This window comes from Pleurodeles waltl, chromosome 9 (genome assembly GCF_031143425.1).
Source record: "Pleurodeles waltl isolate 20211129_DDA chromosome 9, aPleWal1.hap1.20221129, whole genome shotgun sequence".
NCBI lineage: Eukaryota > Metazoa > Chordata > Amphibia > Caudata > Salamandridae > Pleurodeles > Pleurodeles waltl.
This window is the reverse complement of record NC_090448.1, coordinates 897,186,877-897,201,796: the sequence shown is the minus strand read 5'-3', so window position 1 is coordinate 897,201,796 and position 14,920 is coordinate 897,186,877. Positions and strand designations below refer to the sequence as shown.

The 14,920-nt window shown below is 41.8% G+C and overlaps 1 protein-coding gene across 1 annotated transcript in view; it reads left to right on the top strand.

Annotated features, from left to right (window-relative positions):
- The window catches only part of LOC138260097 (alpha-1-antitrypsin-like protein GS55-MS), a 107,976-nt gene that overhangs the window by 80,779 nt on the left and 12,277 nt on the right, over positions 1-14,920 (top strand). The window lies entirely within an intron of this gene.

Below are 14,920 nucleotides of genomic sequence, written 5' to 3'. Positions count from 1 at the left end.
GCTGTCCTGGTGGACAGAGTTGCCCCTGGGGGGGGGACGAGAGTCACACCCCGGGGGTGAAGTGGGCAACACCACTGTGTTGGCCCTGGTGGTGCTATCTGGCCATTGGGATACATCTGTGAGCAAAGTAAAGTTAGGTGCTGCACAGATAGTGTCTGCAGATGTGGAGAAGGGTTCCCCATGGGTTAGCTTAGTGGGCCCTGAGAGTATGGACAGAGGGATCCAACTGGAGTCAGGAAGGTGTAGAACTGGAACATGCCCCTGCTGTTGTGGGCCTGGGTCCTTGTTCTATCGCCCCAATCAGGGAAGTACATCAAGGTATGTATTGTTCTCCCCTGGCTTTAGGCTGGTAGGGGGTCGTGTTGGACTTTTGCTTATGCAGGGTCATCCCAAATCTTTTTCCCTCCTGCCTCCTATTTTTTCTGACCTGTCGCTGTTGGCTTTTGAACTCTGAGCACTTTACCACTGCTAACCAGTGCTAAAGTGCATATTCTCTCCGTGTAAATTGTACGTAATTGGTTCTCTATGATTGGCATATTTGTTTTACTGTTAAGTCCCTAGTAAAGTGCACTAGAGGTGCCCATGGCCTGTAAATCAAATGTTACTAGTGGGCCTGCAGCACTGGTTGTGCCACCCACACAAGTAACCCTGTAATCATGTCTCAGACCTGCCACTGCAGTGTCTGTGTGTGTATTTCTTACACTGTAAATTCGACTTGGCAAGTGTACCCACTTGCCAGGCCTAAACCTTCCCTTTTCTTACATGTAAGGCACCCCTAAGGTAGGCCCTAGGTAGCCCCAAGGGCAGGGTGCAGTGTATGGATAAGGTAGGACATATAGTAATGTGGTTTATATGTCCTGACAGTGAAATACTGCCAACTTCGTTTTTCACTGTTGCAAGGCCTGTCTCTCTCATAGGATAATATGGGGGCTACCTTTAAATATGATTAAAGCGTAGATTCCCCTAGAGAGTAGATGTACATTTGGAGTTTGGGGTCCCTGAACTCACAATTTAAAAATACATCTTTTAGTAAAGTTGATTTTGAGATTGTGCGTTTGAAAATGCCACTTTTAGAAAGTGAGCATTTTCTTGCTTAAACCATTCTGTGACTCTGCCTTGTTTGTGGATTCACTGTCTGGGTCAGTTTGACAGTTGGGTTGTTTTTCACCTCACACTAGACAGTGACACAAAGGGAGCTGGGGTGTAGCCTGCATTTCCTGATTAGCCATCTCTGCTAGGAGGGAGGGGTGGAGTGGTCACTCTCATCTGAAAGGACTGTGCCTGCCTCTGACAATGCAGACTCCAACCCCCTGGTGTGTGTCTGAGGACATGCCTGGGCAAGGCAGGATTTCACAAGTAGGTGTGAGTCCCCTTTGAAGAAAGGTGACTTCAAAGACTAAAATGGGTATAAGAAGGGCACCCAAATCTACAGACTTGAGAAACACTTCTGGAACCAAGAGGAACCTCTGCCTGGAGAAGAGCTGATAGCTGAGGAAGAAGTGCTGCCCTGCCTGTGACTGTGCTTTGTGGAGCTTTCCTGCAGTGCTGCTTCTGCCAGAGTAAGAGGGCAAAGACTGGACTTTGTGTGCCTTCCATCTTGTGAAGAAATCTCCAAGGGCTTGATTTAGAGCTTGCCTCCTGTTGTTTGAAGTCTCAGGGACAGCAAAGACTTCTCTCTACCAGCACCTGGAGTCTCTGGAGAGACTCCTGCTCTGACAAGTGGTGCCCTATCCAGTCCCTGGGCCCTTGAAAGGAAAGCTGGTGGAAATCCAAGGAAATCGACTTCGGACGACTCCGGACCGCCGCCGCTGCTGAATCCGGTAACGCCGCCTGCACCCAACGCCATGACCTTCGCTGGAACGTGACGCTCTTCGCAGGCCCTATGTCGCAGCAGCCCCGCTGAAGTCCGCGACTCCGTGGAAGTCGCTGCACCACGTCGTGACCGACGCCGCTCGAAATGCACGGATTCAACGTTTCGCACGGACGCCGCGATCCCCGACTTCGCGCATCGCCTTGTTTTCACTCTTCACCAAAGGTACTGTACTTGGGGGTCTACATGACTCCGTGTCCGGCGCCTCTGATGTCGGCTTGTTGGGAACGACTCCGTCACGACGCCGTGTTAACATCTCATCGAAACATTTTTGTTTCTAAGCGCTATTTTTGAGTTTAATCTTTAAAAATTCATAACTTGACTTGTGTATGTTGGATTTTTGTCGTTTTGGTCTTGTTTTGTTTAGATAAATATTTCCTATTTTTCTAAACTGGTGTTGTGCAATTTTGTAGTGTTTTTCATTAGGTTACTGTGTGTGTTGGTACAAATACTTTACACATAGCACTCTGAAGTTAAGCCTACTGCTCTGCCTAGCTACCAAGGGGGTAAGCAGGGGTTAGCTGAGGGTGATTCTCTTTTACCCTGACTAGAGTGAGGGTCCTTGCTTGAACAGGGGGTAACCTGACTGTCAACCAAAGACCCCATTTCTAACAGTCGTGCTCAACCTCTTTTAATTTGTCAATTTCAGTATCCTCTTTTGGAAGCAAAGTTACTGGATTAAGCACTGTACACCTTTTAAGGATCACATTTAGAGAACCCAGTATGATAGTTTCGTACCTAGTCAATCTGGCTTTCGTTAAATGCTGTGTTTTGGAACGTGTAAGCAAAACGTCTATGGCGTGAGGAACCATAACAATTAAAAGATGTGGCATCACAATGCTCTCACTGTGAGTGACACTCTGTCCAACTGCAGCAACTGCACGCAGACGATCTGGTAAGGCTGCTGCGACAGAGTCCAAAGTAGCTGACAAATATGCTACTGGGCGGTTTACACCACCATAGACCTGAGTCAGAACAGAAAAAGAACATGCATCATGCTCATGACAAAACAACATAATGGGTTTTGTGTAATCAAGCATTCCCAAAGCCGGTACTTGACACAAACTCTCAATTCAGTAAAAGCTTTCACGCATGCTTGATCTAACATCAAGGGATCGGAAACTTCTTTGTGAGTCAGCTTCTGTAATGGCTTTGAAATGACTGTAAAGTTGGAAATCCACTGACTAGAATAGCTCACCATTCCCCAAAACATCCTGGCATCTCTCTGTGTGGCTGGGGGATTCTACTGCAGTATGACTGTCACCCTTCCTCTGGAAATTATTCTAGCTCCCTTCTCAATTCGGTGTCCCAAGTATTTAACTTCTTTCTGACAGTATTCTAATTTGGCATGGGACACTTTCTGATTTTAAGCGACTCAGTAAGGCAATAGCATCATAGTTTCACGCCTCTTTGGTTTTAGATCCGACTAACAGGTCATCAATGTAACGGACCAACATCGATTGGAAAGGCAATTCCAATTACTCCAAGTTCTTTTTCAAGATCTGGTTGAAAATGGACGGTGACTCTGAAAACACTGGAGGAATTCTGCACCAACAGTAGACGTGATCTAAAAATTTGAAACAGAAAAGAAATTTACTATCCTCATGAAGAGGTACATAAAAGAGTGCTTGTGACAAGTCCACTACGGTGAATCATTCAGCATCACATGGAATTTGAAACAAAATCTCTGCTGAATTTGGCACTATGAGGCAACATTTAATCACAATATAATTTACCATTCTCAAATCCTAAATGATTTGAAATTTCCAACCTTGGCTACTGCAAACCCATTATCGGTGTATTACACGGGCTGCTTAGCACTTCTTTCAAAACTCGGAACTTATAGGAGCAATCCCCTCAATGGTGTCCTGTGTCATGTGATATTGGGGTATCTGGGGAAAAATCGCATTCGGCTTAACTGGGACTTTAACTAGCTCAACTCCTTTAATCTGACCAATGTCTTTACCTGCCAAATACCACACTTTCATTTTGACTGTTCCCTGTAAATCAGAAGGAAGATCTCCCACTGTGAAAACTGGAAAGAAACTAATCAGAGGATATTCTTCATTCACTGTTATCACATTCCTTTTCTGTAGGCAAGTCTTCTTCATCATCACTGTTTGTCTGTATGGACATTCCATTGTTCGAGCAAGTAATCGAACATCTAGTTTTGCATAGCAAGTCCCTTCTCAGCAGGGATACTGGACTCGAATCACAAACCACAAATTTGTGTAATCCCTCGAAATTGCCAATATTAACCTGAACTGATTTTGTAATGGGATTTGTCAAATACTGATTAACAGCTCCTACAATCTGTACTGTTTTCCCTGGAAGTAGCACGTTTGGAACTTCTGCTGATCTCACTGTAGAGCGTGTAGCTCTTGTGTTGACTAAGAATGAGACTTTCTGACCCATCACCTTTCCCTTCACATATGGGTCTTTCTGATCTTCTTCTAAGGAAGCTGCTAACACGCATTCTTCCTCATCCAAACTCACAGTCCCCCAATCATTATTTGCTTCATCCTCACTGTGTGGTTGGAATTGGTGTACTGTGTTATTACTCTGGTTAAACCTTTGACTCGCGACCTGCTGAGGAAACATCACCTGTTGCTGCTCCATTGGGGATTGAGGTATTTGAATTTGGCATCTAGGTACCATTTGCATTTGGGGCTGCATTTGCTGCAACTGGGGCATTTGAAAATGTGGCATTTGCACTGGTTGTACAGGCTGAACATTTTGCATCAGGTTCACATTATTTTGGAAATTCAGATTTTGGCCTCTCATTCTTGGACCTCTCATCATTGGGAAATAATTTATTTCATTTGTTTGCTGAACAACACCTTCCTGGCCTAACATCAGACACTCCTGTTTCCAATGTCCGCGGCCTCCGCAAGCGTCACATGGTAACATTCTTTCCATTCCTTGCACATTGTTGTGAACAACAACTGTATTCAAATCAGGACCACGGTTCACATTTCCAGCTCCACCTCTACCTCTACCTTTCGCCTGGTTCTGCTTCCACATATTCCCTTGCTGCTGTGGTGGAAAACATCCCTGCATCCATGTTTGTGCCACTTTAATCTACATCACCATTGCCTTCTCTTTCAACTTTCTCTATTTCAATTCAGTCTCGTCACTAGAGTATTTTGCATACTGCAATACACCATCAATCGGCTTTGCCTGCCAACAAATCAAAAGACTCTTAATCATCTTGCTGATTTCAGGTCTCCAACCTTCAACAAACCTGAACACAAAATAAATCATGTCTTTAGGCTCAGTTGTCTCTGTGTCACTGTAATGACTGAATGCCTGCAACAATCTCTCATAGTAAGCATGTATTGACTCTTTGCATTCCTGGACTGTCCTGACTATTCTCTGCCAATCAATATTTTTGGGTGAAATTCGTGTTTTAAAAAATTCGATCACTTTAAAGTAATATTTCATTACATCAGGAGATGGTGCACCTGTTGCTGGATCGCTCTGAGGTTCTTTTCTTGGCCAATCTACACTTCTTTTACAGTCGTCCCTGAAGTCTACTGGAACCACTGTTCCTAACAGGGTATTTAAATCTTCCCGAGCATTTTGCAAGTTTCACAAACTAATCTGTTTGCTGATACCACTCCACTGGCTGCTCTCTTAGTCTGGGATAGTCATTCGTAAATGACAATATGCCACTTCTGCTCCAAGGGACATGTACAAAGTTCCAGCCCAGAATTTCTCTCAGTAGTCATATTTTTACTAGGTCCTCAGTTTGCTGCACATTTACAGCAACATTTCCAGGATATCTTTTCCTTTTGTCTCTTTTCTTTACCCATCTGCCTTCCCACTTGTCCCAGGCTCCCAATGTTTGAATGCTCTGAACATATTCTCTAATGTGAATTTTCATTCCTCGTACTCTCATGTTCTCAAAGTCTTTTGAGTCAAAATCTGACCTGTAACTCCTCTTTAAGTGCTTAGTTCTCTCAATTTCTATGTTGTATTTTCCTGCTAATTCTGCTAATATCTGATGTACTATTTCTGCTTTGTTGGTAACCAGTTGGCACAGGTAACACAGCTCATATTCCCTGTATGACTCAATTCTGTTTGATCCCATTGTTCCCTCAATCAATCCTTCTGCTTCTAGTCTAAGTCTAGTCAAAATTAGTGTATTTCCTCCGCTGGAATCACCTTGAATGCTACTCAGCTTCTCTAACCATTCAGTTAACTGCTGAGCTGTCAAACCTTGTAATGAAATGTGACTATTACTTGCACCTGGCACCTGCTGTAAGGTCAAACTCGGGGTCCTTGGCATCACCATGCTTGGGTTAGGGTATGTCTCCGTGACTATTTGGAGGAGTTCTAAAGGAACCTAAATTAATCAATGGGCCTGATCCATCAAATGTTGGTCTCATGGGGGTCTCATTTTAGCATTCTCTTTGAATCTTACCTTTTCTTTGCTCGGATTCAGAGCTCTCTCCTCCCTGTTCCTGTTATTTCCCTGAGCAAGCAAGGATATGACTAGACCTATGGTAACCAGTTTGGACACTGCATCTGGACTGGTTCTGGCATTTCACTATCTCGGGTACATTGCTCCTGTATTTTGACTGATTAATGCAGACATGTCTCCCTGAGATCTTGTTATATGGGTGTATCCTGGAACTGTCTGTGATTGCATTGGGGACATTACATTTGGGGTGGACTCTCTCTGAATCAGAGTCGGCTTCTGGTAAACCTGTCCTGACAGTACTATCATGTTTGTTGCAGTATCACAATTGGCACATCTGGGCAAATTCTTGGTATGCCAATTTGCAGCATAGGCATTTGAATAGCAGAAGTACTTGGAATGTTATGGCTAACCTGTATGTGGCTCTGTGTGGACTCAACTGGTGTTGGGGCTGTAGGATCTACACTAGCACTTGAACCTTTCTCATGGGCTGCATATGGTGGGGGCGATTTCTCAGTAACTGCAAAATGAACTCATTGTCATCTGAGTCATCAGTGAGAGTCAAAGATTTCCTAGACTCTGTCAATCTCTGCTCTTTGTTATCAGAAGGATAGGACTCCCTCTTTCTAGTGCTCTTTCTAGCCTCATTCCAGCTCTCTTGGGTAATTGCAGGAAACAACATAATTCTCTTTAAAGTCTCAGTTCTACAAAACTTCTGTTCACTATCCCATCTTGCCTCAGCTAAAGACTTCTCAGCGCTTCTCATTCTCCTTTCAAACTTCAATTGCTGTCGCTGCTGGCCACTAGTTCGCAAATGGCTAAGGCTTCGAACTGTGCTGGTCTCGGAGGAGGTTTCAAATCATTTGGTTCCTTCCTCAAATTCTCTAGAACTCTCAAATTAAATGTTCCATGGGCAGGGAATGCTAAGCTCCCGTCTTTCTCTGTCTCTTTGCACCATTGTTTCATCCAAAGACATGGCACAGCACCTTGTTCTAGCTTCTCCTATTTTAGCTGGTATAAACAAATCTCCTCTTAGGTCACTTTTTAGTGCTTTGAAATATGTCATCTTCTGTAATTCACGCTACTTTCAATGAAATCAGGAAGTGGCTTTCAATCCCAAAATCCGTTTCGCCTACATTCTCAACCAATTAGGCTTCACAGTTGTCCATCAATCCACTTGCGACCCTTCTTTCTAACCAACCTAAACCAACGTGTCTCCAATGACGTCACACTCACACGTACAGCTGCTGACAAAGCCCTTCAGCTCCTCTTCCCAAACTCAGATTCACACAAAACGAATGCAAAATATTGCAAGCACTAGTAAAATCCAATACACAAATTTGTCTGCTTACTACACAATCACTTCATAAACCTTACTGATTTGTCACTGTAGCATTTAGCACTGACAGCTACTCCTTCTATCTCAGTTTCCCTGACACGCAAGCAAAATTTGACCCACAAATTACATTCAAAGCCAATCATTGGATCCTCCTGGTGCACATGGGACTCACCAAATCTCAGTCAAAAAAAGTATCGCTCACTTTGACACGCACGCCTGAGTTTTTCAACCACGCCCGATTGACCTATTAAGACAGACAAATGATGACATAAACCAAGTGTCTCAAACACTTATTCAATACTCTGGACTCTTAGACCATGCAGGGTCCGTATACCAACAACCAAGTAGACAAGTTTTCGAGCACAAAGAGCCACACACATGTGAAGTTTGACAACTTCCCTACTCCCACACTTCGGAGTATGTAAATTCCTTCAGTAACTTCATTTGGAGTATTCAAACTCCCAAACCCCTCATAAACACCACAATTCACTGTGCAAGCACAAATTCTATTACATTCACTCTGTCACTAGAACACCGGGAACATCTTCAAACAAGCAATGGCAACCTCCAAGGTTTTGGGAAAGTATTAATATGTTCTAGGGGCATATTTTCTTTCCACCTTGTATCATCGAATCAGAAAATCAACTTTTACCAAATCTGCGAATGATCGTGATATCATAGGAGATTATCCATTAACTCTTCTACCACTCCTAAGGAAAAAGGAACGTATGTCTACCCTGCTATCAATTCTGGAGAAGAGGGCCTTATGATGTGTTCTTATGGAGCCTAATCCTCCTACTCTCTTAACATTTCTAGAGAGCAAATAAGACTTTACAATGTACTCTTAAAGAGCATAAGGGGAAGACGCAATGATGGATCTCCTAAGGAAACAAACCATCCTCTGCTACCATTTCCTGTTAAAGTGTCTGTCCTTATTTGGTCTTTTATGTTAATAAATAAGGGGACGTGTTATAGGTTGATGTACCTTTTGACTACGCTTAGGATAACTCCACCATAAGTCCATAAACTCAAAGTAATTACATTAACACAAACACTAGACATCACCAAATATCTCAGGACTCAATAATCTTCGCGCACCATGACCCACTTGATCGGGAGTAATCACACCACTTAGTAAAAGTTAGAAATGTTATATCCCTAGAAAAACAATGATAAAGTCATGTGAGTCAATCTCAAAATCAGCTGATAAGCATACACAAATAACACTGGTTGACCAAATCTTCTAAAGAATCTTAATTTCTTTAATGAGTTAATCATGAAACACTCTAGAACCGCTGTATAATCAATACCAGGAATAACTGTGCATTAGATATAACATACTTTTAGTTTCAACAAATGAACAAATAAAAGTTCTTCATGTTAATAATTTGTCAGCATCTCCAGTGTCTCCCTATCTATCCTTCAGATTAGAATAGCATGTTGGGCTTCATGCAAAACAGTTTAGTCAAAATTTATTTGGAGAATATCTAACTATGGCTCAAACAAAATAGCGGTTGGTACATAGAATAAAAATAATCATTTAAAACTAGACAATAGCATTTTGTTATACCTCTTCTCAGCATGGATCGGCAAGCTGTGATTTTCTTCATCAGTTGGACATTCTTCTTGTCTTCTTCAGCAAAGGGCAATGAAAGGGGATGGTTCAGACATAGGGTTCTCTACGCAATCTGAAACATAAAGCAATTTCTGCAGGCAGCATCAAATTATTTAGCCATCAAATTTCAAAGTTAAGTAAAATAATCTGTAATTTCTCAGCTCCCAATCAGAATAGAATGGGAGTGCAAAATGAGAATGAACCAAAAGGAATGAGCACTTCTCCTCTGTGCAGTCGGGTTAAGTCAAAATCTCCTAAAGAACTTCCCACATAACCATTGGTCAGAAAATCATACGTTTACAGTTCATGCAATTAGAGCTTAAGTTTAAATCTATAATATAACTAAACTATCTTTCACACGTTGATAACTGGTTGTTTTTCCTTTCCATTCGTCCGTCTGGTCAGGTAACTTTCTTGTATCCCTCCATACTCTTGACAGTGCGTCCATCGTTAGTTCCTGGGAACATCGCTGTCTCACGCATCAAGTTTACATTTGTATCCATTTTAGTGCAGCGTAATTCTACAAACAGTTCTCATGAGAACGTTAAAGGCTACTGCTTCAGGTTTGGTCAACTTCAGCGAGAACAATACATCTTTATTTTCTAGACACAAATTCACAGTTTTATTCAGACATTGCAGTTTAATATGAGGCTGTGCAATACTTAGGCCCAAACCTTGCTAATGTAAGGCCTACAATTAATTAAGCAAGTGTGTGGCATCAAATCAGCAATATGACATACTACTGCAAAATTGTTATTCATATTGTTTCTGAATAAACATTAGCACATATTCAGTAAAACATTACATATTCATGGCGGCCACTCAAGTGGTCACATTTTCCAAGTCGCACATTATTTTCTATGTTAACTAAATTCTATGCAAATTCACAACTCGTGAGACATAAAATCCATTAGTAATAAATTCAACATTAACACAATGCAGGAGGCAACCCTGAGGAGGGAGAGATGCTCTTGCAGGTGGGTGCACTGAGTTACTGTACCTGTATGCAGGGGACATCTGTGGGGGGTCCATGGGAAGCTATTCCTCCCCTATAGAGGGTTGCCTTTATGAGGCACATTGAAAGTCTACCACTCAAAGGTGGCACACTTTCAGTGCCTGCATCCATAATATGGCGTGGGAGCAGAGGCAAACTGATTCCCTCATTTGCATGGGGCTACGGCTGGGTACCTTTTGTATCGTAGGGACTAGTAGGTAAGTTAAATATGCCAATTAGGAGTAAAGCCAATGTGAACATGTTTTTAGGGGTCAGATCACATGCACTGGGGCTGGATTAGCAGAGTCCCAGTTCACAGTCAAAATCCCAGCAGCATCAGTCCTAAACAATAGGGGTGATCATGCCTATTCAGAAATTGTATTTTGTAGTACATGAAGTAGTATTACAGTATTTTTGTATGTACTACAGAATGCTATTCACTCATCTAAGGGTGGAGAACTCTGCCTTTCCAATCTTTTCTGTGGAGAGAGTGTCCACCACAACAGATAGGGAAAATTGGCAAATATACAACCACCACTAATAAGGAAGGGACAGGAGAGAGTAGGTGGTAAATGGCATATATTTACCACAAAATGTGAGTGGCTTAGTGGAACATAAAGAAGGGTTTAGAGAGGGATAAGGTACTACAAATATATACCTACAAGACCATTGATTTTCACAAACTATACTTGTACACATATATTTTTGTTTAATGTTAAAATGTATATAATTAATAAATAATTATTACTAAATAAAATATTGTAAAATGCAATGATGAAATTAGCTTAAAAATCAAATTAAACTTTTAAATATCTTTCAAAAAATTATGAGGAATTTAAAATAATTCTTAACATACTTATAACAAAAATTTGATACATATAAAATAAAAGCATTGAACACTATTATTGTATTTTCATTAATTATTTATTTGATGCACATTTTATTTATTGTATTAATTGCTATTACAATGTATTATGTTATGTTAAGGTTTATGATAAATATTTAAAAATAATTCACATTTGTATATTATATTTAAGTAGTTGTAATAATTTTGTTTAACGGATATCAAAGTTCAGTTATTTTCCTCTGAGATGATTTCCACTATTGTGATGGAGGTCTTCATCTAGATATGAACATTTGGCATTAGTAACTTTATACCTGTAAATTCTGCTGTAGGAGCCTCTGTCAGTGTGTGGAGACATGTAAACCTGACACTGTGGTGCAAATCCACACTTGGTAATGCTGAACCAGAAAATGTTGTAGAGTTACGTGTGTTCAGAGGTAGATTTATATGTAATAAATCCAAATGTGTAAGCTTACCTTTATAAATCATCCCCTTTTGGTCTGCCAGATAACAAACATCATGTGCAAAATACTTTGAAGTGGATTTAAAGATCCAAAGGTATTCCTGGGAATGACCAATACTGTAACACAAGTTATACTTACGGAGGTTTGGTTTATTTGAAAAGAATGGGCTCTTGTTATTTTTTCATCTTTGTAGTGAAAAAGGAAGCAATCCGAGGCTCTGATTTGCAGAGTTCCCACTCTCAATTTCACTACACACAATCATAAGTTAGGCAGAGTTTCAAACTACGGGAACACTCACCCGAACTTTACTGTCTGGAAAAACTGGCTACCAAAATTAAATTAGGCAAAAGCTGTTACCCCACTCTTCCCAACCCCCTTCAACCCTTTTCCTTATGCCACCTTGCATCCACATTTACCACCTGAACAGAGGAGATGGGAAATGTGCGTGTTAGGACCCAGAGAATCAGAAATTCATTTTGGCTGGTAATTCCGGATCTACACAGCTTTTAGCCATTCCCTGTTCAATGGAGCTTGATTAATAATTGTACAACTTTGTCACTGTACTGGTGGGGTGAAAACACCGCACCAATACCATGCACTTCTTATTCAGACTTTTGTAATAAGGCTGATAGTTATAAATAAGAGACACAATTGCAAATTTAAGAACAGTGTGCCCCATTTTGACTTATGTGGAGTAACTGCTTCTGCACAAGCCCAAAAATCATTACTACTCTGCTATCACCCTTACTTGCCTGTTGCCAGTATTAGCTCGTGAGATCAGGAGCAGCTGGTTTATGCTGAGGGGATAGCAGGACAGTGATGGTCACCAGCTTGGTGGTGCCTGCACTGCCAAGATGATGTTCATGTTTTCATCTTGTGGTATTAATGGGCTGCCTGGTGACAATTCTGCATGCAAGGCACCAAAGCTCTGAGGAATATCCAGGTATTCTCTTACCAGAACCACACATTCTTATGGTATTGGCATACAAATCTTTGTTATTCCCCATTATCAGGGTGCCTCAAAAACAATGGGCTCCACATTTTTATAGCAATTCAGGGTTGACAATGAAATATGCAGGATACCTCTTTTGTCATAAATTGCATGCACACCAAAGAGAAAGCAATATCTTAGATTACATTTGTGCCTGACTACCAAGACAGACTGGAGCCGCCCTCCTTTCCCTGGAGACAAGGGAATTTTGAGTACGGGGGTTTAGCAATATCTATGGTTTTCCACGGATGTAGTAAGGAGCAAATACATCTATGAGCTAGAAGGCCTCTGTTACAAATTGAGTTTCTAGTTGGCAGAGGTATGCACTCTGTCGAAGTAGGGACTACAATCCTACTCGGGTTAAGTCGCAACACAGCCTAAATTATCCTGTGCTCACTTTCCGGTAACTTGGCACAGAGCAGGCAGGCTTAGCTTAGAAGGCAATGTGTAAAATATGTGTGCAATAACTCGTACAGTAACACAGTGAAAAGTACTTTATACCAGTTTGGAAAAATAGATAATATTTATCTGTATAAAACAAGATCAAAATTACAAAATGACAACGGTCCAATATACTCTAGTCAAGATATCTCTTCTTAGAAGTTTAACCAGGTCTTAATCCATAGGAATCAATCGATGTATCTCTTTAGAACAAAGTACCTGGACTGCACAGAAACAAAGACATAGCAGGCCAAAGGGGTGCTGAGGCATCAGAAGACTGCGTCAATTCCTTAGAATGCAGAAGAGGTTGTGCATCAATTCTTCCCACTCTGGTGAGACAATCCGTCAGTTACTTACTGGCTGGGGAGGTGATGTTTCGACCCTTTCCCTGCAGGAAAGGCAATACATCAATTTCTGGACATACAGACAATGTCCCTCACTGTGGTGTGGAGATTTGGTGCCCAAGGATGATGCGTGGAAAGTCCAGACGCGTGGTGTTGTGGAGACCGTGGTGAAACAGGCTCTGCATTGATTCAGCAGCTGCGCGACAGGTGCTGCATTGATTCTTCAGGCACTGCGTTGATTTTCCAGCCACGAGGCAGGTGTTGCATAGACTTTTTACGCACATCGCTGTGAGGTATGGATTTTCTCTTTTATGTGAAGTATTTGATGGGCCCTGAGACTTCTTATCAAGAGGCAAGCTGACAAGCTCTTGGAGATCATTGTGTGGTGAGAAGGCTAAGTCCTTCAAGAAGAGTCAGGGAGCAGCAGGTCACAGGGCAACAAGTAGGAGAGCAGCCCGTCCAGAAAAGCAGACCAAATGAGTCCTTCATGCAGCACTGAAGTCCTTCTGGCAGAGTCCAGTCGTAGGTCCAGAAGTGTCTGATTTTAGGGGGTCACAGACCCAGTAAATATACCCAAATGTGCATGTGAAGTGGAGGAGACTTCAAAGAGTGGTTTTGAAGTGTACCAGTTCCCCTTTCAACCCAGTCCTGTATGCCAAGGAATGTGTGGGATTATCAGTCTTTTGTGTGAGGTCAAACCACTACCCTTTCAAATACGATTGAGAGCCCTCCACCCTTCCTGCCCAGGAAGACCGACCAGTATGCAGATGAATCCAGATGCAGCTGATATATTTATGAATCTAGGTAGAATGCACAACAGAAGCTGTCAGCCAGCATAGAACAGATGTGGATTGGAGACAGGTTGTTAGGCAAAGAGAGCAGTTAGTGCAGAGAAATGCCTAATTTCTTAAAGTGGTATTTCTAAAATATTAATGTTAAATCCAACTTAATCAGAAAGCAGGATTTCTCACTACCATTCCACCCATACCAAACATGACAATGCCACTTCTTTCAGATCAGAAATTAACACTTAAAAATATATAAGGAGATTTTCAATGCTGGCCTATAAGAGGAACAGGTTTCACAGTGAAAAAATGACTTTGGGAGTTTTTCAAAACCAGGACATGTAAAACTTACAAGCTCATGTCCTACCTTTTACTTACATAGCACCCTGCCCTATAGGTTACTTAGGGCCTACCTTAGGGGTGACTTAAATGTAGAAAAAGTGGAGTTTACGGCTTGGCAAATGGTTTTAAATGCCAAGTTGAAGTAGCAGTGAAACTGCACACACAGGCCTTGCAATGGCGAGCCTAAGACACGGCTAAAGGGCTACTTATATGGGTGGCACAATCAGTGCTTCAGGCCCACTAGTAGCATTTGATTTACAGGCCCCGGGCACATGTAGTGTACTTTAATAGGAACTTAAAGATAAATCATATATGCCAATTGGGTAGGAGCCAATGTTACCATGTGTAGGGGAGAGAGTGGAAGCACTTTAGCACTGGTCAGCAGTGGTAAAGTGTGCAGAGTCCTAAAACCAGCAAACTCAAGATCAGGAAAATTGAGGGAGGCAGGCAAAAACTTGGGGGGAAGAC